Below are 18502 nucleotides of genomic sequence, written 5' to 3'. Positions count from 1 at the left end.
GCATGACTCGTGAACTGAACCAATGCCATGCACTAGATCAGGTTTTCCCTGACCGGGAATCGAACCCGGGCCGTGGCGGTGAGAGCGCCAAATCCTAGCCACTAGACCATCAGGGATGCTGTGGTAGTAGAAACTGTTTCTTTGTCAATCATTTAAGGGGTTTGGCCATTGAGCAAAAGTTAATGATCGTGTACTGAACCAATGCCATTCACAAAATCAGGTATTCCCAGACCAGGAATTGAACCCGGGCCACAGCGGTGAAAGCGCCAAATCCTAGCCACTAGACCATCAGGGACACATCTGCTGGGAAAACTGTTTCTCCCTCAATCTGTTAAGCGGGTCACGTCACACCAAAATTAATGCCTCGTGAACTCAAGTCATGCCATTCACAAAATCAGGTTTTCCCTGACCAGGAATCAAACACGGGCCATGGCGGTGAGAGTGCCAAATACTAACCGCTAAACCATCAGGTATGTAGAGGTTCTACAGACGGTTTCTATGTCAATCATTTAAGGGGGTGGGCCATTGAGCAAAAGTCGATGCTTCGTGAACTGAACCAATGCCATTCACAAAAAAACGTATTCCCTGACCGGGAATCGAGCCCCGGCTGCAGCGGTGAAAGCGCCGAAACCTAGTCACTAGACCAACAGGGACGCATCGGCTGGGAAAACTGTTTCTCCCTCAATCTGTTCAGCGGGTCCCATCACGCGAAAATCCATGACCCATGAACTGAACCAATGCCATTCACAAGATCAGCTTTTCCCTGACCGGGAATCGAACCCGGGCCGTGGCGGTGAGAGCGCCAAATCCTAGCCACTAGACCATCAGGGACACATCTACTGGGAAAACTGTTTCTCCCTCAATCTGTTAAGCGGGTCACGTCACACCAAAATGCCTCGTGAACTCAAGTCATGCCATTCACAAAATCAGGTTTTCCCTGACCAGGAACCGAACCCGGGCGGTGGCGGTGAGAGCGCCAAATCCTAGCCACTAGACCATCAGGAATGCTGTGGTGCTAGAAACTGTTTCTTTGTCAATCAATTAAGAGGGTGGGTCATTGGGCAAAAAGTAAATGCCTCGTGAACTTATGGCTTTCACAAAAGCAAGCATTCCCTACCCGGGAATCAAACCACAGCGGTGAAAAGCGCCAAATCCTAGCCACTAGACCATCAGGGACACATCTGCGGGGAAAACGGTTTCTCCCTCAATCTGTTAAGCGGGTCACGTCACACCAAAATGCCTCGTGAACTCAAGTCATGCCATTCACAAAATCAGGTTTTCCCTGACCAGGAATCAAACACAGGCCATGGCAGTAAGAGCGCCAAATACTAGCCGCTAGACCATCAGGTATGTAGAGGTTCTAGAGACGGTTTCTATGTCAATCATTTAAGGGGGTGGGCCATTGAGCAAAAGTCGATGCTTCGTGAACTGAACCAATGCCATTCACAAAGAAAGGTATTCCCTGACCGGGAATCGAACCCGGGCTGCAGCGGTGAAAGCGCCAAAACCTAGTCACTAGACCATCAGGGATGCTGTGGTGCTAGAAACTGTTTCTTTGTCAATCATTTAAGGGGGTGGGCCATTGAGCAAAAGTTAATGATCGTGTACTGAACCAATGCCATTCACAAAATCAGGTATTCCCTGACCGGGAATTGAACCCGGGCCGCAGCGGTGAAAGCGCCAAATCCTAGCCACTAGACCATCAGGGATGGTATGGTGCCAGAAACTGTTTCTTTGTCAATCAATTAAGAGGGTGGGTCATTGGGCAAAAAGTAAATGCCTCGTGAACTTATGGCTTTCACAAAAGCAAGCATTCCCTGCCCGGGAATCAAACCACAGCGGTGAAAAGCGCCAAATACTAACCACTAGACCATCAGGTATGTACATGTTCTGGAGACGGTTGGTCACTAGACCAACAGGGACGTATCGGGTGGGAAAACTGTTTCTCCCCCAATCTTTTCAGCGGGTCACATCACGCGAAAATCCATGCCACGTGAACTGAACCAATGCTATTCACAAGATCAGGTTTTCCCTGACCGGGAATCGAACCCGGGCCGTGGCGGTGAGAGCGCCAAATACTAACCGCTAAACCATCAGGTATGTAGAGGTTCTGGAGACGGTTTCTATGTCAATCATTTAAGGGGGTGGGCCATTGAGCAAAAGTCGATGCTTCGTGAACTGAACCAATGCCATTCACAAAATCAGGTATTCCCTGACCGGGAATCGAACCCGGGCTGCAGCGGTGAAAGCGCCAAAACCTAGTCACTAGACAAACAGGGACCTCATCGGGTGGGAAAACTGTTTCTCCCTCAATCTGTTCAGCGGGTCACATCACACGAAAATCCATGCCTCGTGAATTGAACCAATGCCATTCACAATATCAGGTTTCCCCTGACCGCGAATCGAACCCGGGCCGTGGCAGTGAGAGCGCCAAATCCTAGCCACTAGACCATCAGGGATGCTGTGGTACTAGAAACTGTTTCTTTGTCAATCAATTAAGAGGGTGGGTCATTGGGCAAAAAGTCAATGCCTCGTGAACTTATGGCTTTCACAAAAGCAAGCATACCATGCCCGGGAATCAAACCACCGCGGTGAAAAGCGCCAAATCCTAGCCACTAGACCATCAGGGACACATCTGCTGGGAAAACTGTTTCTCCCTCAATCTGTTAAGCGGGTCACGTCACACCAAAATGCCTCGTGAACTCAAGTCATGCCATTCACAAAATCAGGTTTTCCCTGACCAGGAATCAAACACAGGCCATGGCAGTGAGAGCGCCAAATACTAGCCGCTAGACCATCAGGTATGTAGAGGCTCTAGAGACGGTTTCTATGTCAATCATTTAAGGGGGTGGGCCATTGAGCAAAAGTCGATGCTTCGTGAACTGAACCAATGCCATTCACAAAAAAAGGTATTCCCTGACCGGGAATCGAACCCGGGGCGTGGCGGTGAGAGCACCAAATCCTAGCCACTAGACCATCAGGGATGCTGTGGTGCTATAAACTGTTTCTTTGTCAATCATGTAAGGGGGTGGGCCATTGAGCAAAAGTCAATGATCGTGTACTGAACCAATGCCATTCACAAAATCAGGTATTCCATGACCGGGAATTGAAGCCAGGCCGCAGCGGTGAAAGCGCCAAATCCTAGCCACTAGACCATTAGGGACACATCTGCTGTGAAAACTGATTCTTCCTCAATCTGTTAAGCGGGTCACGACACACCAAAATTAATGCCTTGTGAACTCAAGTCATGCCATTCACAAAATCAGGTTTTCCCTGACCAGGAATCAAACACGGGCCATGGCAGTGAGAGCGCCAAATACTAACCGCTAGACCATCAGGGATGCTGTGGTGCTAGAAACTGTTTCTTTGTCAATCATTTAAGGGGGTGGGCCATTGAGCAAAAGTTAATGATCGTGTACTGAACCAATGCCAATCACAAAATCACGTATTCCCTGACCGGGAATTGAACACGGGCCGCAGCGGTGTAAGCGCCAAAACCTAGTCACTAGACCAACAAGGCCGCATTGGGTGGGAAAACTGTTTCTCCCTCGATCTGTTCAGCGGGTCACATCACGCGAAAATCCATGCCTCGTGAACTGAACCAAAGCCATTCACAAGATCAGGTTTTCCCTGACCGGGAAACGAACCCGGGCCGTGGCGGTGAGAGCGCCAAATCCTAGCCACTAGACCATCAGGGATGCTGTGGTGCTAGAAACTGTTTCTTTGTCAATCATTTAAGGGGGTGGGCCATTGAGCAAAAGTTAATGATCGTGTACTGAACCAATGCCATTCACAAAATCAGGTATTCCCTGACCGGGAATTGAACCCGGGCCGCAGCGGTGAAAGCACCAAATCCTAGCCACTAGAACATCAGGGATGCTGTGGTGCTAGAAACTGTTTCTTTGTCAATCAGTTAAGGGGGTTGGCGATTGAGCAAAAGTCGATGCTTCGTGAACTGAACAAATGCCATTCACAAAATCAGGTTTTCTCTGACCAGGAATCAAACACGGGCCCTGGCGGTGAGAGTGCCAAATCCTAGCCACTAGACCATCAGGGATGCTGTGGTGCTAGAAACTGTTTCTTTGTCAATCAGTTAAGGGGGTTGGCGATTGAGCAAAAGTCGATGCTTCGTGAACTGAACAAATGCCATTCACAAAATCAGGTATTCCCTGACCGGGAATCGAACCCCGGGCTGCAGCGGTGAAAGCGCCAAAACCTAGTCACTAGACCAACAGGGACGCATCGGGCGGGAAAACTGTTTCTCCCTCAATCTGTTCAGCGGGTCACATCACGCGAAAATCCGTGCCTCGTGAACTGAACCAATGCCATTCACAAGATCAGGTTTTCCCTGACCGGGAATCGAACCCGGGGCGTGGCGGTGAAAGCGCCAAATACTAGCCGATAGACCATCAGGTATGTAGAGGTTCTAGAGACGGTTTCTATGTCAATCATTTAAGGGGGTGGGCCATTGAGCAAAAGTCGATGCTTCGTGAACTGAACCAATGCCATTCACAAAAAAAGGTATTCCCTGACCGGGAATCGAACCCAAAACCTAGTCACTAGACCATCAGGGATGCTGTGGGGGTAGAAACTGTTTCTTTGTCAATCATTTAAAGGGGTGGGCCATTGAGCAAAAGTTAATGATCGTGTACTGAACCAATGCAATTCACAAAATCAGGTATTCCCTCACCGGGAATTGAACCCGGGCCGCAGCGGTGAAAGCACCAAATCCTAGCCACTAGACCATCAGGGACACATCTGCTGGGAAAACTGTTTCTCCCTCAATCTGTTAAGCGGGTCACGTCACACCAAAATTAATGCCTCGTGAACGCAAGTCATGCCATTCACAAAATCAGGTTTTCCCTGACCAGGAATCAAACACAGGCCATGGCAGTGAGAGCGCCAAATACTAGCCGATAGACCATCAGGTATGTAGAGGTTCTAGAGACGGTTTCTATGTCAATCATTTAAGGGGGTGGGCCATTGAGCAAAAGTCGGTGCTTCGTGAACTGAACCAATGCCATTCACAAAAAAAGGTATTCCCTGAACGGGAATCGAACCCGGGCTGCAGCGGTGAAAGCGCCGAAACCTAGTCACTAGACCAACAGGGACGCATCGGGTGGGAAAACTGTTTCTCCCTCAATCTGTTAAGCGGGTCACGTCACACCAAAATTAATGCCTCGTGAACTCAAGTCATGCCATTCACAAAATCAGATTTTCCCTGACCGGGAATCGAACACAGGCCGTGGCGGTGAGAGCGCCAAATCCTAGCCACGAGACCATCAGGGATGCTGTTGTGCTAAAAACTGTTTCTTTGTCAATCAATTAAGAGGGTGGGTCATTGGGCAAAAAGTCAATGCCTCGTGAACTTATGGCTTTCACAAAAGCAAGCATTCCCTGCCCGGGAATCAAACCACAGCGGTGAAAAGCGCCAAATCCTAGCCACTAGACCATCAGAGACACATCTGCTGCGAAAACTGTTTCTCCCTCAATCTGTTAAGCGGGTCACGTCACACCAAAATGCCTCGTGAACTCAAGTCATGCCATTCACAAAATCAGGTTTTCCCTGACCAGGAATCAAACACAGGCCATGGCAGTGAGAGCGCCAAATACTAGCCGATAGACCATCAGGTATGTAGAGGTTCTAGAGACGGTTTCTATGTCAATCATTTAAGGGGGTGGGCCATTGAGCAAAAGTCGATGCGTCGTGAACTGAACCAATGCCATTCACAAAAAAAGGTATTCCCTGACCGGGAATCGAATCCGGGCTGCAGCGGTGTAAGCGCCAAAACCTAGTCACTAGACCAACAAGGACGCATTGGGTGGGAAAACTGTTTCTCCCTCGATCTGTTCAGCGGGTCACATCACGCGAAAATCCATGCCTCGTGAACTGAACCAAAGCCATTCACAAGATCAGGTTTTCCCTGACCGGGAAACGAACCCGGGCCGTGGCGGTGAGAGCGCCAAATCCTAGCCACTAGACCATCAGGGATGCTGTGGTGCTAGAAACTGTTTCTTTGTCAATCATTTAAGGGGGTGGGCCATTGAGCAAAAGTCGATGCTTCGTGAACTGAACCAATGCCATTCACAAAAAAAGGTATTCCCTGACCGGGAATCGAACCCGGGCCGTGGCAGTGAGAGCGCCAAATCCTAGCCACTAGACCATCAGGGATGCTGTGGTGCTAGAAACTGTTTCTTTGTCAATCAGTTAATGGGGTGGGCCATTGAGCAAAAGTCAATGCTTCGTGAACTGAACCAATGCCATTCACAAAGTCAGTTATTCCCTGACCGGGAATCGTACCCGGGCCGTGGCAGTGAGAGCGCCAAATCCTAGCCACTAGACCATCAGGGACACATTTGCTGGGAAAACTGTTTCTCCCTCAATCTGTTAAGCGGGTCACGTCGCATCAAAATTAATGCCTCGTTAACTCAAGTCATGCCATTCACAAAATCAGGTTTTCCCTGACCGGGAATCGAACCCGGGCTGCAGCGGTGAAAGCGCCAAAACCTAGTCATTAGACCATCAGGGATGCTGTGGTGCTAGAAACTGTTTCTTTGTCAATCATTTAAGGGGGTGGGCCATTGAGCAAAAGTTAATGATCGTGTACTGAACCAATGCCATTCACAAAAATCGGTATTCCCTGACCGGGAATCGAACCGGGGCCGTGGCGGTGAGAGCGCCAAATCCTAGCCACTAGACCACCAGGGATGCTGTGGTGCTAGAAACTGTTTCTTCGTCAATCAGTTAAGGGGGTGGGCCATTGAGCAAAAGTCAATGCTTCGTGAACTGAACCAATGCCATTCACAAAATCAGGTATTCCCTGACCAGGAATCAAACCCGGGGCGTGGCGGTGAGAGCGCCAAATCCTAGCCACTAGACCATCAGGGATGCTGTGGTGCTAGAAACTGTTTCTTTGTCAATCAATTAAGAGGGTGGGTCATTGGGCAAAAAGTCAATGCCTCGTGAACTTATGGCTTTCACAAAAGCAAGCATTCCCTGCCCGGGAATCAAACCACAGCGGTGAAAAGCGCCAAATTCTAGCCACTAGACCATCAGGGACACATCTGCTGGGAAAACTGTTTCTCCCTCAATCTGTTAAGCGGGTCACGTCACACCAAAATGCATCGTGAACTCAAGTCATGCCATTCACAAAATCAGGTTTTCCCTGACCAGGAATCAAACACAGGCCATGGCGGTAAGAGCGCCAAATACAAACTCCAGACCATCAGGTATGTAGAGGTTCTAGAGACGGTTTCTATGTCAATCATTTAAGGGGGTGGGCCATTGAGCAAAAGTCGATGCTTCGTGAACTGAAACAATGCCATTCACAAAAAAAGGTATTCCCTGACCGGGAATCGAACCCGGGCCACAGCGGTGAAAGCGCCAAAACCTAGCCACTAGACCATCAGGGACACATCTGCTGGGAAAACTGTTTCTCCCTCAATCTGTTAAGCGGGTCATGTCACACCAAAATTAATGCCTCGTGAACTCAAGTCATGCCATTCACAAAATCAGGTTTTCCCTGACCAGGAATCAAACACGGGCCATGGTGGTGAGAGTGCCAAATACTAACCGCTAGACGATCGGGGATGCTGTGGTGCTAGAAATTGTTTCTTTGTCAATCATTTAAGGGGGTGGGCCATTGAGCAAAAGTCGATGCTTCGTGAACTGAACCAATGCCACTCACAAAAAAATGTATTCCCTGACCGGGAATCGAACACGGGCCGTGGCGGTGAGAGAGCCAAATCCTAGCCACTAGACCATCAGGGATGCTGTGGTGCTAGAAACTGTTTCTTTGTCAATCATTTAAGGGGGTGGGCCATTGAGCAAAAGTTAATGATCGTGTACTGAACCAATGACATTCACAAAAAAAGGTATTCCCTGACCGGGAATCGAACCCGGGCCGTGGCGGTGAGAGCGCCAAATCGTAGCCACTAGACCATCAGGGATGCTGTGGTGCTAGAAACTGTTTCTTTGTCAATCGGTTAAGGGGGTGGGCCATTGAGCAAAAGTCGATGCTTCGTGAACTGAAACAATGCCATTCACAAAAAAAGGTATTCCCTGACCGGGAATCGAACCCGGGCCACAGCAGTGAAAGCGCCAAATCCTAGCCACTAGACCATCAGGGACACATCTGCTGGGAAAACTGTTTCTCCCTCAATCTGTTAAGCGGGTCACGTCACACCAAAATGCCTCGTGAACTCAAGTCATGCCATTCACAAAATCAGGTTTTCCCTGACCAGGAATCAAACACGGGCCATGGCAGTGAGAGCGCCAAATACTAACCGCTAGACCATCAGGTATGTAGAGGTTGTAGAGACGGTTTCTATGTCAATCATTTAAGGGGGTGGGCCATTGAGCAAAAGTCGATGCTTCGTGAACTGAACCAATGCCATTCTCAAAAAAAGGTATTCCCTGACCGGGAATCGAACCCGGGCTGCAGCGGTGAAAGCGGCAAAACCTAGTCACTAGAACATCAGGGATGCTGTGGTGCTAGAAACTGTTTCTTTGTCAATCATTTAAGGGGGTGGGCCATTGAGCAAAAGTTAATGATCGCGTACTGAACCAATGACATTCACAAAATCAGGTATTCCCTGACCGGGAATTAAACCCGGGCCGCAGCGTTGAAAGCGCCAAATCCAAGCCACTAGTCCATCAGGGACACATCTGCTGGGAAAACTGTTTCTCCCTCAATTTGTTAAGCGGGTCACGTCACACCAAAATTAATGCCTCGTGAACTCAAGTCATGCCATTCACAAAATCAGGTTTTCCCTGACCAGGAATCAAACACGGGCCATGGTGGTGAGAGTGCCAAATACTAACCGTTAGACCATCGGGGATGCTGTGGTGCTGGAAACTGTTTCTTTGTCAATCACTTAAGGGGGTGGGCCATTGAGCAAAAGTCAATGCTTCGTGAACTTATGGCTTTCACAAAAGCAAGCATTCCCTGCCCGGGAATCAAACCACAGCAGTGAAAAGCGCCAAATCCTAGCCACTAGACCATCAGGGACACATCTGCTGGGAAAACTGTTTCTCCCTCAATCTGTTAAGCGGGTCACGTCACACCAAAATGCCTCGTGAACTCAAGTCATGCCATTCACAAAATCAGGTTTTCCCTGACCAGGAATCAAACACGGGCCATGGCAGTGAGAGCGCCAAATACTAACCGCTAGACCATCAGGTATGTAGAGGTTGTAGAGACGGTTTCTATGTCAATCATTTAAGGGGGTGGGCCATTGAGCAAAAGTCGATGCTTCGTGAACTGAACCAATGCCATTCACAAAAAAAGGTATTCCCTGACCGGGAATCGAACCCGGGCTGCAGCGGTGAAAGCGGCAAAACCTAGTCACTAGAACATCAGGGATGCTGTGGTGCTAGAAACTGTTTCTTTGTCAATCATTTAAGGGGGTGGGCCATTGAGCAAAAGTTAATGATCGTGTACTGAACCAATGACATTCACAAAATCAGGTATTCCCTGACCGGGAATCGAACCCGGGCCGTGGCGGTGAGAGCGCCAAATCCTAGCCACTAGACCATCAGGGATGCTGTGGTAGTAGAAACTGTTTCTTTGTCAATCATTTAAGGGGTTTGGCCATTGAGCAAAAGTTAATGATCGTGTACTGAACCAATGCCATTCACAAAATCAGGTATTCCCTGACCGGGAATCGAACCCGGGCTGCAGCGGTGAAAGCGCCAAAACCTAGTCACTAGACCAACAGGGACGCATCGGGTGGGAAAACTGTTTCTCCCTCAATCTGTTCAGCGGGTCACATCACGCTAGAGTCCATGCCTCGCGAACTGAACCAATGCCATTCACAAGATCAGGTTTTCCCTGACCGGGAATCGAACCCGGGCCGTGGCGGTGAGAGCGCCAAATCCTAGCCACTAGACCATCAGGGATGCTTTGGTGCTAGAAACTGTTTCTTTGTCAATCAATTAAGAGGGTGGGTCATTGGGCAAAAAGTCAATGCCTCGTGAACTTATGGCTTTCACAAAAGCAAGCATTCCCTGCCCGAGAATCAAACCACAGCGGTGAAAAGCGCCAAATCCTAGCCACTAGACCATCAGGGACACATTTGCTGGGAAAACTGTTTCTCCCTCAATCTGTTAAGCGGGTCACGTCACACCAAAATGCCTCGTGAACTCAAGTCATGCCATTCACAAAATCAGGATTTCCCTGACCAGGAATCAAACACGGGCCATGGCAGTGAGAGCGCCAAATAATAACCGCTAGACCATCAGGTATGTAGAGGTTCTAGAGACGGTTTCTATGTCAATCATTTAAGGGGGTGTGCCATTGAGCAAAAGTCGATGCTTCGTGAACTGAACCAATGCCATTCACAAAAAAAGGTATTCCAGGACCGGGAATCGAACCCGGGCTGCAGCGGTGAAAGCGCCAAAACCTAGTCACTAGACCATCAGGGATGCTGTGGTGCTAGAAACTGTTTCTTTGTCAATTATTTAAGGGGGTGGGCCATTGAGCAAAAGTTAATGATCGTGTACTGAACCAATGCCATTCACAAAATCAGGGTTTCCCTGACCGGGAATTGAACCCGGGCCGCAGCGGTGAAAGCGCCAAACCCTAGCCACTAGACCATCAGGGACACATCTGCTGGGAAAACTGTTTCTCCCTCAATCTGTTAAGCGGGTCATGTCACCAAAATGCCTCGTGAACTCAAGTCATGCCATTCACAAAATCAGGTTTTCCCTGACCAGGAATCAAACACGGGCCATGGCAGTGAGAGCGCCAAATACTAAACGCTAGACCATCAGGTATGTAGAGGTTCTAGAGACGGTTTCTATGTCAATCATTTAAGGGGGTGGGCCATTGAGCAAAAGTCGATGCTTCGTGAACTGAACCAATGCCATTCACAAAATCAGGCATTCCCTGACCGGGAATTGAACCCGGGCCGCAGCGGTGAAAGCGCCAAATCCTAGCCACTAGACCATCAGGGACGCATCGGGTGGGAAAACTGTTTCTCCCTCAATCTGTTCAGCGGGTCACTTCACGCTAAAGTCCATGCCTCGCGAACTGAACCAATGCCATTCACAAGATCAGGTTTTCCCTGACCGGGAATCGAACCCGGGCCGTGGCGGTGAGAGCGCCAAATCCTAGCCACTAGACCATCAGGGATGCTTTGGTGCCAGAAACTGTTTCTTTGTCAATCAATTAAGAGGGTGGGTCATTGGGCAAAAAGTCAATGCCTCGTGAACTTATGGCTTTCACAAAAGCAAGCATTCCCTGCCCGAGAATCAAACCACAGCGGTGAAAAGCGCCAAATCCTAGCCACTAGACCATCAGGGACACATCTGCTGGTGAAAACTGTTTCTCCCTCAATCTGTTAAGCGGGTCACGTCACACCAAAATGCCTCGTGAACTCAAGTCATGCCATTCACAAAATCAGGATTTCCCTGACCAGGAATCAAACACGGGCCATGGCAGTGAGAGCGCCAAATAATAACCGCTAGACCATCAGGTATGTAGAGGTTCTAGAGACGGTTTCTATGTCAATCATTTAAGGGGGTGTGCCATTGAGCAAAAGTCGATGCTTCGTGAACTGAACCAATGCCATTCACAAAAATAGGTATTCCAGGACCGGGAATCGAACCCGGGCTGCAGCGGTGAAAGCGCCAAAACCTAGTCACTAGACCATCAGGGATGCTGTGGTGCTAGAAACTGTTTCTTTGTCAATTATTTAAGGGGGTGGGCCATTGAGCAAAAGTTAATGATCGTGTACTGAACCAATGCCATTCACAAAATCAGGTATTCCCTGACCGGGAATTGAACCCGGGCCGCAGCGGTGAAAGCGCCAAATCCTAGCCACTAGACCATCAGGGACACATCTGCTGGGAAAACTGTTTCTCCCTCAATCTGTTAAGCGGGTCATGTCACCAAAATGCCTCGTGAACTCAAGTCATGCCATTCACAAAATCAGGTTTTCCCTGACCAGGAATCAAACACGGGCCATGGCAGTGAGAGCGCCAAATACTAACCGCTAGACCATCAGGTATGTAGAGGTCCTAGAGACGGTTTCTATGTCAATCATTTAAGGGGGTGGGCCATTGAGCAAAAGTCGATGCTTCGTGAACTGAACCAATGCCATTCACAAAATCAGGTATTCCCTGACCGGGAATTGAACCCGGGCCGCAGCGGTGAAAGCGCCAAATCCTAGCCACTAGACCATCAGGGACACATTTGCTGGGAAAACTGTTTCTCCCTCAATCTGTTAAGCGGGTCACGTCGCATCAAAATGAATGCCTCGTTAACTCAAGTCATGCCATTCACAAAATCAGGTTTTCCCTGACCGGGAATCGAACCCGGGCTGCAGCGGTGAAAGCGCCAAAACCTAGTCATTAGAGACGGTTTCTATGTCAATCATTTAAGGGGGTGGGCCATTGAGCAAAAGTCGATGCTTCGTGAACTGAACCAATGCCATTCACAAAATCAGGCATTCCCTGACCGGGAATTGAACCCGGGCCGCAGCGGTGAAAGCGCCAAATCCTAGCCACTAGACCATCAGGGACGCATCGGGTGGGAAAACTGTTTCTCCCTCAATCTGTTCAGCGGGTCACTTCACGCTAAAGTCCATGCCTCGCGAACTGAACCAATGCCATTCACAAGATCAGGTTTTCCCTGACCGGGAATCGAACCCGGGCCGTGGCGGTGAGAGCGCCAAATCCTAGCCACTAGACCATCAGGGATGCTTTGGTGCCAGAAACTGTTTCTTTGTCAATCAATTAAGAGGGTGGGTCATTGGGCAAAAAGTCAATGCCTCGTGAACTTATGGCTTTCACAAAAGCAAGCATTCCCTGCCCGAGAATCAAACCACAGCGGTGAAAAGCGCCAAATCCTAGCCACTAGACCATCAGGGACACATCTGCTGGGAAAACTGTTTCTCCCTCAATCTGTTAAGCGGGTCACGTCACACCAAAATGCCTCGTGAACTCAAGTCATGCCATTCACAAAATCAGGATTTCCCTGACCAGGAATCAAACACGGGCCATGGCAGTGAGAGCGCCAAATAATAACCGCTAGACCATCAGGTATGTAGAGGTTCTAGAGACGGTTTCTATGTCAATCATTTAAGGGGGTGTGCCATTGAGCAAAAGTCGATGCTTCGTGAACTGAACCAATGCCATTCACAAAAATAGGTATTCCAGGACCGGGAATCGAACCCGGGCTGCAGCGGTGAAAGCGCCAAAACCTAGTCACTAGACCATCAGGGATGCTGTGGTGCTAGAAACTGTTTCTTTGTCAATTATTTAAGGGGGTGGGCCATTGAGCAAAAGTTAATGATCGTGTACTGAACCAATGCCATTCACAAAATCAGGTATTCCCTGACCGGGAATTGAACCCGGGCCGCAGCGGTGAAAGCGCCAAATCCTAGCCACTAGACCATCAGGGACACATCTGCTGGGAAAACTGTTTCTCCCTCAATCTGTTAAGCGGGTCATGTCACCAAAATGCCTCGTGAACTCAAGTCATGCCATTCACAAAATCAGGTTTTCCCTGACCAGGAATCAAACACGGGCCATGGCAGTGAGAGCGCCAAATACTAACCGCTAGACCATCAGGTATGTAGAGGTTCTAGAGACGGTTTCTATGTCAATCATTTAAGGGGGTGGGCCATTGAGCAAAAGTCGATGCTTCGTGAACTGAACCAATGCCATTCACAAAATCAGGTATTCCCTGACCGGGAATTGAAACCGGGCCGCAGCGGTGAAAGCGCCAAATCCTAGCCACTAGACCATCAGGGACACATTTGCTGGGAAAACTGTTTCTCCCTCAATCTGTTAAGCGGGTCACGTCGCATCAAAATGAATGCCTCGTTAACTCAAGTCATGCCATTCACAAAATCAGGTTTTCCCTGACCGGGAATCGAACCCGGGCTGCAGCGGTGAAAGCGCCAAAACCTAGTCATTACACCATCAGGGATGCTGTGGTGCTCGAAACTGTTTCTTTGTCAATCAGTTAAGGGGGTGGGCCATTAAGCAGAGGTCGATGCATCGTGAACTGAACCAATGCCATGCACTGGATCAGGTTTTCCCTGACCGGGAATCGAACCCGGGCCGTGGCGGTGAGAGCGCCAAATCCTAGCCACTAGACCATCAGGGATGCTGTGGTAGTAGAAACTGTTTCTTTGTCAATCATTTAAGGGGTTTGGCCATTGAGCAAAAGTTAATGATCGTGTACTGAACCAATGCCATTCACAAAATCAGGTATTCCCTGACCGGGAATCGAACCCGGGCTGCAGCGGTGAAAGCGCCAAAACCTAGTCACTAGACCAACAGGGACGCATCGGGTGGGAAAACTGTTTCTCCCTCAATCTGTTCAGCGGGTCACATCACCCTAAAGTGCATGCCTCGCGAACTGAACCAATGCCATTCACAAGATCAGGTTTTCCCTGACCGGGAATCGAACCCGGGCCGTGGCGGTGAGAGCGCCAAATCCTAGCCACTAGACCATCAGGGACACATTTGCTGGGAAAACTGTTTCTCCCTCAAACTGTTAAGCGGGTCACGTCACACCAAAATGCCTCGTGAACTCAAGTCATGCCATTCACAAAATCAGGATTTCCCTGACCAGGAATCAAACACGGGCCATGGCAGTGAGAGCGCCAAATACTAACCGCTAGACCATCAGGTATGTAGAGGTTCTAGAGACGGTTTCTATGTCAATCATTTAAGGGGGTGGGCCATTGAGCAAAAGTCGATGCTTCGTGAACTGAACCAATGCCATTCACAAAAAAAGGTATTCCAGGACCGGAAATCGAACCCGGGCTGCAGCGGTGAAAGCGCCAAAACCTAGTCACTAGACCATCAGGGATGCTGTGGTGCTAGAAACTGTTTCTTTGTCAATTATTTAAGGGGGTGGGCCATTGAGCAAAAGTCGATGCTTCGTGAACTGAACCAATGCCATTCACAAAATCAGGCATTCCCTGACCGGGAATTGAACCCGGGCCGCAGCGGTGAAAGCGCCAAATCCTAGCCACTAGACCATCAGGGACACATTTGCTGGGAAAACTGTTTCTCCCTCAATCTGTTAAGCGGGTCACGTCGCATCAAAATTAATGCCTCGTTAACTCAAGTCATGCCATTCACAAAATCAGGTTTTCCCTGACCGGGAATCGAACCCGGGCTGCAGCGGTGAAAGCGCCAAAACCTAGTCATTAGACCATCAGGGATGCTGTGGTGCTAGAAACTGTTTCTTTGTCAATCAGTTAAGGGGGTGGGCCATTGAGCAGAGGTCGATGCATCGTGAACTGAACCAATGCCATGCACTAGATCAGGTTTTCCCTGACCGGGAATCGAACCCGGGCCGTGGCGGTGAGAGCGCCAAATCCTAGCCACTAGACCATCAGGGATGCTGTGGTAGTAGAAACTGTTTCTTTGTCAATCATTTAAGGGGTTTGGCCATTGAGCAAAAGTTAATGATCGTGTACTGAACCAATGCCATTCACAAAATCAGGTATTCCCTGACCGGGAATCGAACCCGGGCTGCAGCGGTGAAAGCGCCAAATCCTAGCCACTAGACCATCAGGGACACATTTGCTGGGAAAACTGTTTCTCCCTCAATCTGTTAAGCGGGTCACGTCGCATCAAAATTAATGCCTCGTTAACTCAAGTCATGCCATTCACAAAATCAGGTTTTCCCTGACCGGGAATCGAACCCGGGCTGCAGCGGTGAAAGCGCCAAAACCTAGTCATTAGACCATCAGGGATGCTGTGGTGCTAGAAACTGTTTCTTTGTCAATCAGTTAAGGGGGTGGGCCATTGAGCAGAGGTCGATGCATCGTGAACTGAACCAATGCCATGCACTAGATCAGGTTTTCCCTGACCGGGAATCGAACCCGGGCCGTGGCGGTGAGAGCGCCAAATCCTAGCCACTAGACCATCAGGGATGCTGTGGTAGTAGAAACTGTTTCTTTGTCAATCATTTAAGGGGTTTGGCCATTGAGCAAAAGTTAATGATCGTGTACTGAACCAATGCCATTCACAAAATCAGGTATTCCCTGACCGGGAATCGAACCCGGGCTGCAGCGGTGAAAGCGCCAAAACCTAGTCACTAGACCAACAGGGACGCATCGGGTGGGAAAACTGTTTCTCCCTCAATCTGTTCAGCGGGTCACATCACGCTAAAGTCCATGCCTCGCGAACTGAACCAATGCCATTCACAAGATCAGGTTTTCTCTGACCGGGAATCGAACCCGGGCCGTGGCGGTGAGAGCGCCAAATCCTAGCCACTAGACCATCAGGGATGCTTTGGTGCTAGAAACTGTTTCTTTGTCAATCAATTAAGAGGGTGGGTCATTGGGCAAAAAGTCAATGCCTCGTGAACTTATGGCTTTCACAAAAGCAAGCATTCCCTGCCCGAGAATCAAACCACAGCGGTGAAAAGCGTCAAATCCTAGCCACTAGACCATCAGGGACACATTTGCTGGGAAAACTGTTTCTCCCTCAATCTGTTAAGCGGGTCACGTCACACCAAAATGCCTCGTGAACTCAAGTCATGCCATTCACAAAATCAGGATTTCCCTGACCAGGAATCAAACACGGGCCATGGCAGTGAGAGCGCCAAATACTAAACGCTAGACCATCAGGGATGCTGTGGTGCTAGAAACTGTTTCTTTGTCAATCAGTTAATGGGGTGGGCCATTGAGCAAAAGTCAATGCTTCGTGAACTGAACCAATGCCATTCACAAAGTCAGTTATTCCCTGACCGGGAATCGAACCCGGGCCGTGGCGGTGAGAGCGCCAAATCCTAGCCACTAGACCATCAGGGATGCTGTGGTGCTAGAAACTGTTTCTTTGTCAATCATTTAAGGGGGTGGGCCATTGAGCAAAAGTTAATGATCGTGTACTGAACCAATGCCATTCACAAAAATCGGTATTCCCTGACCGGGAATCGAACCGGGGCCGTGGCGGTGAGAGCGCCAAATCTTAGCCACTAGACCACCAGGGATGCTGTGGTGCTAGAAACTGTTTCTTCGTCAATCAGTTAAGGGGGTGGGCCATTGAGCAAACATCAATGCTTCGTGAACTGAACCAATGCCATTCACAAGATCAGGTTTTCCCTGACCGGGAATCGAACCCGGGCGGTGGCGGTGAGAGCGCCAAATCCTAGCCACTAGACCATCAGGAATGCTGTGGTGCTAGAAACTGTTTCTTTGTCAATCAATTAAGAGGGTGGGTCATTGGGCAAAAAGTCAATGCCTCGTGAACTTATGGCTTTCACAAAAGCAAGCATTCCCTGCCCGAGAATCAAACCACACCGGTGAAAAGCGCCAAATCCTAGCCACTAGACCATCAGGGACACATTTGCTGTGAAAACTGTTTCTCCCTCAATCTGTTAAGCGGGTCACGTCACACCAAAATGCCTCGTGAACTCAAGTCATGCCATTCACAAAATCAGGATTTCCCTGACCAGGAATCAAACACGGGCCATGGCAGTGAGAGCGCCAAATAATAACCGCTAGACCATCAGGTATGTAGAGGTTCTAGAGACGGTTTCTATGTCAATCATTTAAGGGGGTGTGCCATTGAGCAAAAGTCGATGCTTCGTGAACTGAACCAATGCCATTCACAAAAAAAGGTATTCCAGGACCGGGAATCGAACCCGGGCTGCAGCGGTGAAAGCGCCAAAACCTAGTCACTAGACCATCAGGGATGCTGTGGTGCTAGAAACTGTTTCTTTGTCAATTATTTAAGGGGGTGGGCCATTGAGCAAAAGTTAATGATCGTGTACTGAACCAATGCCATTCACAAAATCAGGGTTTCCCTGACCGGGAATTGAACCCGGGCCGCAGCGGTGAAAGCGCCAAACCCTAGCCACTAGACCATCAGGGACACATCTGCTGGGAAAACTGTTTCTCCCTCAATCTGTTAAGCGGGTCATGTCACCAAAATGCCTCGTGAACTCAAGTCATGCCATTCACAAAATCAGGTTTTCCCTGACCAGGAATCAAACACGGGCCATGGCAGTGAGAGCGCCAAATACTAAACGCTAGACCATCAGGTATGTAGAGGTTCTAGAGACGGTTTCTATGTCAATCATTTAAGGGGGTGGGCCATTGAGCAAAAGTCGATGCTTCGTGAACTGAACCAATGCCATTCACAAAATCAGGCATTCCCTGACCGGGAATTGAACCCGGGCCGCAGCGGTGAAAGCGCCAAATCCTAGCCACTAGACCATCAGGGACGCATCGGGTGGGAAAACTGTTTCTCCCTCAATCTGTTCAGCGGGTCACTTCACGCTAAAGTCCATGCCTCGCTAACTGAACCAATGCCATTCACAAGATCAGGTTTTCCCTGACCGGGAATCGAACCCGGGCCGTGGCGGTGAGAGCGCCAAATCCTAGCCACTAGACCATCAGGGATGCTTTGGTGCCAGAAACTGTTTCTTTGTCAATCAATTAAGAGGGTGGGTCATTGGGCAAAAAGTCAATGCCTCGTGAACTTATGGCTTTCACAAAAGCAAGCATTCCCTGCCCGAGAATCAAA

The 18502-nt window shown here is 49.3% G+C and overlaps 34 non-coding genes across 34 annotated transcripts; all 34 read right to left on the bottom strand.

Moving 5' to 3' along the window:
* Nucleotides 1–44: 44 nt before the first annotated feature.
* On the bottom strand, nt 45–116 carry trnae-cuc (transfer RNA glutamic acid (anticodon CUC)). Its single transcript has one exon. It is a non-coding gene; the product is annotated as a tRNA-Glu (tRNA).
* A 643-nt stretch (nt 117–759) lies between these two features.
* On the bottom strand, nt 760–831 carry trnae-cuc (transfer RNA glutamic acid (anticodon CUC)). The gene has a single exon. It is a non-coding gene; the product is annotated as a tRNA-Glu (tRNA).
* An 806-nt stretch (nt 832–1637) lies between these two features.
* trnae-uuc (transfer RNA glutamic acid (anticodon UUC)) lies at nt 1638–1709 on the bottom strand. Its single transcript has one exon. It is a non-coding gene; the product is annotated as a tRNA-Glu (tRNA).
* Nucleotides 1710–2912: 1203 nt separating this feature from the next.
* Nucleotides 2913–2984, bottom strand: trnae-cuc (transfer RNA glutamic acid (anticodon CUC)). Its single transcript has one exon. It is a non-coding gene; the product is annotated as a tRNA-Glu (tRNA).
* A 642-nt stretch (nt 2985–3626) lies between these two features.
* Nucleotides 3627–3698, bottom strand: trnae-cuc (transfer RNA glutamic acid (anticodon CUC)). The gene has a single exon. It is a non-coding gene; the product is annotated as a tRNA-Glu (tRNA).
* A 983-nt stretch (nt 3699–4681) lies between these two features.
* trnae-uuc (transfer RNA glutamic acid (anticodon UUC)) lies at nt 4682–4753 on the bottom strand. The gene has a single exon. It is a non-coding gene; the product is annotated as a tRNA-Glu (tRNA).
* Nucleotides 4754–5920: 1167 nt separating this feature from the next.
* On the bottom strand, nt 5921–5992 carry trnae-cuc (transfer RNA glutamic acid (anticodon CUC)). The gene has a single exon. It is a non-coding gene; the product is annotated as a tRNA-Glu (tRNA).
* A 108-nt stretch (nt 5993–6100) lies between these two features.
* On the bottom strand, nt 6101–6172 carry trnae-cuc (transfer RNA glutamic acid (anticodon CUC)). Its single transcript has one exon. It is a non-coding gene; the product is annotated as a tRNA-Glu (tRNA).
* A 465-nt stretch (nt 6173–6637) lies between these two features.
* trnae-cuc (transfer RNA glutamic acid (anticodon CUC)) lies at nt 6638–6709 on the bottom strand. The gene has a single exon. It is a non-coding gene; the product is annotated as a tRNA-Glu (tRNA).
* A 632-nt stretch (nt 6710–7341) lies between these two features.
* On the bottom strand, nt 7342–7413 carry trnae-uuc (transfer RNA glutamic acid (anticodon UUC)). The gene has a single exon. It is a non-coding gene; the product is annotated as a tRNA-Glu (tRNA).
* A 465-nt stretch (nt 7414–7878) lies between these two features.
* Nucleotides 7879–7950, bottom strand: trnae-cuc (transfer RNA glutamic acid (anticodon CUC)). The gene has a single exon. It is a non-coding gene; the product is annotated as a tRNA-Glu (tRNA).
* Nucleotides 7951–8058: 108 nt separating this feature from the next.
* trnae-uuc (transfer RNA glutamic acid (anticodon UUC)) lies at nt 8059–8130 on the bottom strand. Its single transcript has one exon. It is a non-coding gene; the product is annotated as a tRNA-Glu (tRNA).
* Nucleotides 8131–9472: 1342 nt separating this feature from the next.
* On the bottom strand, nt 9473–9544 carry trnae-cuc (transfer RNA glutamic acid (anticodon CUC)). The gene has a single exon. It is a non-coding gene; the product is annotated as a tRNA-Glu (tRNA).
* A 285-nt stretch (nt 9545–9829) lies between these two features.
* Nucleotides 9830–9901, bottom strand: trnae-cuc (transfer RNA glutamic acid (anticodon CUC)). The gene has a single exon. It is a non-coding gene; the product is annotated as a tRNA-Glu (tRNA).
* Nucleotides 9902–10533: 632 nt separating this feature from the next.
* On the bottom strand, nt 10534–10605 carry trnae-uuc (transfer RNA glutamic acid (anticodon UUC)). Its single transcript has one exon. It is a non-coding gene; the product is annotated as a tRNA-Glu (tRNA).
* Nucleotides 10606–10885: 280 nt separating this feature from the next.
* On the bottom strand, nt 10886–10957 carry trnae-uuc (transfer RNA glutamic acid (anticodon UUC)). The gene has a single exon. It is a non-coding gene; the product is annotated as a tRNA-Glu (tRNA).
* Nucleotides 10958–11063: 106 nt separating this feature from the next.
* On the bottom strand, nt 11064–11135 carry trnae-cuc (transfer RNA glutamic acid (anticodon CUC)). The gene has a single exon. It is a non-coding gene; the product is annotated as a tRNA-Glu (tRNA).
* Nucleotides 11136–11768: 633 nt separating this feature from the next.
* On the bottom strand, nt 11769–11840 carry trnae-uuc (transfer RNA glutamic acid (anticodon UUC)). Its single transcript has one exon. It is a non-coding gene; the product is annotated as a tRNA-Glu (tRNA).
* Nucleotides 11841–12120: 280 nt separating this feature from the next.
* trnae-uuc (transfer RNA glutamic acid (anticodon UUC)) lies at nt 12121–12192 on the bottom strand. Its single transcript has one exon. It is a non-coding gene; the product is annotated as a tRNA-Glu (tRNA).
* Nucleotides 12193–12453: 261 nt separating this feature from the next.
* trnae-uuc (transfer RNA glutamic acid (anticodon UUC)) lies at nt 12454–12525 on the bottom strand. The gene has a single exon. It is a non-coding gene; the product is annotated as a tRNA-Glu (tRNA).
* A 106-nt stretch (nt 12526–12631) lies between these two features.
* On the bottom strand, nt 12632–12703 carry trnae-cuc (transfer RNA glutamic acid (anticodon CUC)). The gene has a single exon. It is a non-coding gene; the product is annotated as a tRNA-Glu (tRNA).
* Nucleotides 12704–13335: 632 nt separating this feature from the next.
* Nucleotides 13336–13407, bottom strand: trnae-uuc (transfer RNA glutamic acid (anticodon UUC)). Its single transcript has one exon. It is a non-coding gene; the product is annotated as a tRNA-Glu (tRNA).
* Nucleotides 13408–14045: 638 nt separating this feature from the next.
* Nucleotides 14046–14117, bottom strand: trnae-cuc (transfer RNA glutamic acid (anticodon CUC)). The gene has a single exon. It is a non-coding gene; the product is annotated as a tRNA-Glu (tRNA).
* A 285-nt stretch (nt 14118–14402) lies between these two features.
* Nucleotides 14403–14474, bottom strand: trnae-cuc (transfer RNA glutamic acid (anticodon CUC)). Its single transcript has one exon. It is a non-coding gene; the product is annotated as a tRNA-Glu (tRNA).
* Nucleotides 14475–14936: 462 nt separating this feature from the next.
* On the bottom strand, nt 14937–15008 carry trnae-uuc (transfer RNA glutamic acid (anticodon UUC)). Its single transcript has one exon. It is a non-coding gene; the product is annotated as a tRNA-Glu (tRNA).
* A 286-nt stretch (nt 15009–15294) lies between these two features.
* trnae-cuc (transfer RNA glutamic acid (anticodon CUC)) lies at nt 15295–15366 on the bottom strand. The gene has a single exon. It is a non-coding gene; the product is annotated as a tRNA-Glu (tRNA).
* Nucleotides 15367–15473: 107 nt separating this feature from the next.
* Nucleotides 15474–15545, bottom strand: trnae-uuc (transfer RNA glutamic acid (anticodon UUC)). Its single transcript has one exon. It is a non-coding gene; the product is annotated as a tRNA-Glu (tRNA).
* A 286-nt stretch (nt 15546–15831) lies between these two features.
* On the bottom strand, nt 15832–15903 carry trnae-cuc (transfer RNA glutamic acid (anticodon CUC)). Its single transcript has one exon. It is a non-coding gene; the product is annotated as a tRNA-Glu (tRNA).
* A 285-nt stretch (nt 15904–16188) lies between these two features.
* On the bottom strand, nt 16189–16260 carry trnae-cuc (transfer RNA glutamic acid (anticodon CUC)). The gene has a single exon. It is a non-coding gene; the product is annotated as a tRNA-Glu (tRNA).
* Nucleotides 16261–16713: 453 nt separating this feature from the next.
* trnae-cuc (transfer RNA glutamic acid (anticodon CUC)) lies at nt 16714–16785 on the bottom strand. Its single transcript has one exon. It is a non-coding gene; the product is annotated as a tRNA-Glu (tRNA).
* Nucleotides 16786–17072: 287 nt separating this feature from the next.
* On the bottom strand, nt 17073–17144 carry trnae-cuc (transfer RNA glutamic acid (anticodon CUC)). Its single transcript has one exon. It is a non-coding gene; the product is annotated as a tRNA-Glu (tRNA).
* Nucleotides 17145–17776: 632 nt separating this feature from the next.
* On the bottom strand, nt 17777–17848 carry trnae-uuc (transfer RNA glutamic acid (anticodon UUC)). The gene has a single exon. It is a non-coding gene; the product is annotated as a tRNA-Glu (tRNA).
* Nucleotides 17849–18128: 280 nt separating this feature from the next.
* On the bottom strand, nt 18129–18200 carry trnae-uuc (transfer RNA glutamic acid (anticodon UUC)). Its single transcript has one exon. It is a non-coding gene; the product is annotated as a tRNA-Glu (tRNA).
* A 106-nt stretch (nt 18201–18306) lies between these two features.
* trnae-cuc (transfer RNA glutamic acid (anticodon CUC)) lies at nt 18307–18378 on the bottom strand. The gene has a single exon. It is a non-coding gene; the product is annotated as a tRNA-Glu (tRNA).
* Between the last annotated feature and the right edge of the window lie 124 nt (nt 18379–18502).

Source organism: Hippocampus zosterae, chromosome 3 (assembly GCF_025434085.1).
Source record: "Hippocampus zosterae strain Florida chromosome 3, ASM2543408v3, whole genome shotgun sequence".
NCBI classification, from domain to species: Eukaryota; Metazoa; Chordata; class Actinopteri; order Syngnathiformes; family Syngnathidae; genus Hippocampus; species Hippocampus zosterae.
Note: the sequence above shows the minus strand (reverse complement) of the source record. Positions and strands in the feature narration are given on the sequence as shown.